The sequence below is a fragment of the Cupressus sempervirens genome, chromosome 1, assembly GCF_028749045.1.
Source record: "Cupressus sempervirens isolate cs-2001-9-10 chromosome 1, ASM2874904v1, whole genome shotgun sequence".
Classification (NCBI taxonomy): domain Eukaryota; kingdom Viridiplantae; phylum Streptophyta; class Pinopsida; order Cupressales; family Cupressaceae; genus Cupressus; species Cupressus sempervirens.
The window spans coordinates 399915208-399918871 of record NC_143118.1 but is presented as its reverse complement, the minus strand read 5'-3'; the positions used below and the strand labels follow the sequence as shown (position 1 = coordinate 399918871).

At 34.5% G+C, this 3664-nt stretch overlaps 1 pseudogene; it reads right to left on the bottom strand.

The window, feature by feature from the left end:
* Positions 1–1070: 1070 nt before the first annotated feature.
* On the bottom strand, positions 1071–1727 carry LOC149577976 (V-type proton ATPase subunit E pseudogene; annotated as a pseudogene).
* Between the last annotated feature and the right edge of the window lie 1937 nt (positions 1728–3664).

Below are 3664 nucleotides of genomic sequence, written 5' to 3'. Positions count from 1 at the left end.
GCAAAGACAAAGAAAGTTACAAGATGGGTCATGACAACAATGGAGCTACATTACATTTGGTAAGTGGAGGTAAACGTCCCATTTTTAGTTTATTTTATTTGCAACTCTTCATTCAATGTGCTTAATTAAATTATCTTTAATTGTTTAATTGTTTATTTTACATTGGCATATAATTTTGCATACATTTCACTTTGAATTTAGTCACTTTGATAATGACATTAGCAAATGGGAAATCTTCTTTTACAAGAAATTAGGAAGGACATTTGTAAACAAGTATTTGGAATACAATTTTTGGTTCTAAAAACGGTGGAAGTTAATGCACCAATTCAACAATGTATGATTTTTTTATATAGATATTGATACATATAAAACTACGAGGAAGATAAATAAGAAATAAATCCGCAGAAGGCGTGAAAGTGTTAAAATGTATTGTTTAGAGAGAGAGGCCACATGTTGAATCAATATTGCTGATTTATATTGAAGGCAATATAGTTGCATTTAGAAAGAAGAATGTTGACATCAAGGGATTGATGAAGATTGCTAGACAATGACAATAAGATATATTTGATTTGATATTTTTATTTGTAGACGCTTTCTAACGGATCTAAATTATGTTGTGTTTGGCAGAAATATTTGTAGATTTGTAGATTCAAGAAGTTGACAGATCAGATTGAGACTTAATATAGTATTGAATTTGTTGATTTTTATATTTATAGATTACTATATAACTTAACTTGCTATAGGAACTTCTAACATTTGTATTATCGAAACCTTTAAAAAACTTTAAAAAACCTATTGTTAGTATAAATTTACTTAAATGAAATGATTTTAACCAATCATATTGAAAAAACTTTCATTTTTATAATTTAAAAAAAAGCATAAGTTAATTTTATAATTTAGAGTTTTAAAAAAATTAAATTAAAATAAAATCTTTTGATCGATGGAACTAAGTGCTTTTATTAGATAGATATAATTGCAAGGAATATTTTATATTTTTTCAAAAATAATATGATCAGAAACAAGCGACTAGGCTTGGTGTGTGTACAGGAACAAATTGAAGGGCGTTGCCTCTAAACAGAACAATGGCTGAAAAGAATGCTACGAATTTGTGGAAGTTTCTGGCTGAATGCAATATCCAATCTTTTGTCCATCGTATTATCACATACAATGTGGCAATTTTTGGAAGCCATTACTATTCCTCCGCTACAACAAGGCGGAAGAAAAAACTGATCATCCAAAACAATTTCATCAAAATGTTCTTTCTCTGAATATTCCTGCTTTGCTTCTTCTATAACAGATTCAACCATCAACATGTCCTCTTCTCTGCACCTTAATATTACAGCGGGCTCCTTCAATCTGAAAAGCCCCTGCAAGATCAAATCTTTGAGAAGCTCTTTATACAATTGATTGTCCTGATTAATACCCACAAGTTCTTTTCCGATTTCTTCTTTCACGTCCTCAATCAAATCATCTTGGGCCTGAAGAATTTGGAGGCGGGATGAATTCAGGTGCATAGCGTACTCGATTTTGTGTCGAATTTCTAGATTCTTTTCCTTTCTGTCATATTCCTGATTGATCTTATCAATCCCAGATTGTATAAGCTGCGATTTCAAAGCATTGTGTTCCTGCTCGGCGGTGATGCCAATTTCTGTAGCTTCATCAATGGCCGCCTTCAGAATGAAATGTACCAGGTGCTGTACTTTTCTTGTGGCGTCTGCTTCTTTCATTTTTTATCAAACTGCTTATGAGATTCGATCCCGCGACCTTCCCCAGCCCTGTAAATTTTCTTCCAGGAACAAGTTTTTATCAAATGCTGGGGAAGTTAACAGGGAAAGTTACAAAGAGAAACTTTTAAAATGGCTCAGGGTGTGCTTTTCGTTTTTTAACCGTTTTAGTGCGTTTCAGATGTTTAAAATCATGAGTGACAGAGGACATTAAATAGAATAATTGTTCTTTTTTTCAACATGTTTCCATACTGAAGTCCTTCCAAACTGTTCTCGTGGCGTTTCATGGTAATATTTACATAGAGGCTTAATTAATTATCTACTTCTTATGTAAATATTCATAGCTATATTATTTAATTTTGATTAATTTTCCTAGGCGTGTGAGCATATGCCAAAGATGCTCATGCTAACTTTTATGGAGGTTTTATTCATATAGGATACGATCTTTTTTTCTGGTGAGTAATAGTTTTTTTATATTATTAAAATAACATTTTTACAACATTACAATTAGGCTTTTAAAGATTAGCTTTCACCTTTACATATACATATTTCATCTCAAAAAACCACCTTTCTAATCATTCTTAAACTCTCATCATTCCTCCCTAAGTCCTAAACCTTTATACAAAAATCACATACATCTTGGCATTTCTTAACTGGGTAACAACACAAAACATCCAAAACGAACAGATTGTCCTCCACCTTGTTGGATACAATTAAGTAATTGTGTATCGTCTTTGATGTTACACAAATGTCATATCAGTTATCAGACAGAGTCTACCGAGTTCTATCAACCAGGAAAACAGTTTACAGAGTCTACCGAGCTCAGTTGGTCAGTAAAAGCCTTTTGCAGTGTATACCGAGCATTTCGGTATGTCACACGGTGAGTTAGTGTTAACCGAGTTCACTCGGTAAGCTAAGGAAAGTTTAGTTCTTACCGAGATCACTCGGGTATCAAAGGATTTTGTAACGAATGGTTAGTGTTAACCGAGTTCGCACGGTAAGCTAAGGAAAGCTGAGTTTTCACCGAGCTCACTCGGTAGTCGAAGACAGCTTTTTACCGAGTCCAGTCGGTTTCCAAAGGAAGTGGCAGGATTACCGAATTTTCCGGTAATTGTAGTTCTTACCGAGTTCTGCCGGTTAACACAGGAAGGAAGTTTTTGTTCTGTATTGACCGAGCAGCGTCGGCCAGTGAAGTTTTTTTTAGTTCAAGCCGACTTTAAAATATGTTTAGTCAAGTTGGTTGGGCAAGCCGACTTTGGAATTGTTTTAACAAGTTGGTTGGGCCGACCTGGTATTATGAATAATATATAAAGAGGTGCTCAAGATGAAAAAAGTAGAGAAGAGAATGTATATACGAAAAGTGCAAGGAAGTGCAAGGAAGAGACTTGCGTGTGCCTAAGCAGAATTGAGCAGAGGGAAATCTTGGAGCTGCAGAGATATATTTGATCAGTAAGGATCTCGTGGAGCTAAACTCAGATCTGTATTCAGCAAGATAAGTTGCATGTATTTTCAGATCATTCATTGTTTCTTTCTAACCATTGTAACAGTGATTCCAAAATCTCCTAACAGAGTTGGTTTAACAGCCATTTCATAAATCCTTTAACAGGGTGGCAATTCAGTTGAATTGTTCAAAAGACCTCTTACAAGGCCACTCCTAACAGGGTGATTAAATCCTCTAACAGGGTCACACCTAACAGTGTGTTTTGTAACCTTTAACAGGGTTGGCTCCTAACAGGGCTCACTTCAGAAGAGTGAAAATTGGTGACTAGTTGCTGGTGGTTTTTCCCATATTGAGTTTCCATGTAAATCTGGTGTCTACTGTGTTAATGATTACTTTCTTTTGCATAGTCGCTTATTTCAGTAAATGCTTCATAAATTAACTAAACACCTATCAAGTTTTAAGCAGTGATTTTTGTAGCAGCAGCAACTAAGTTTAAGGC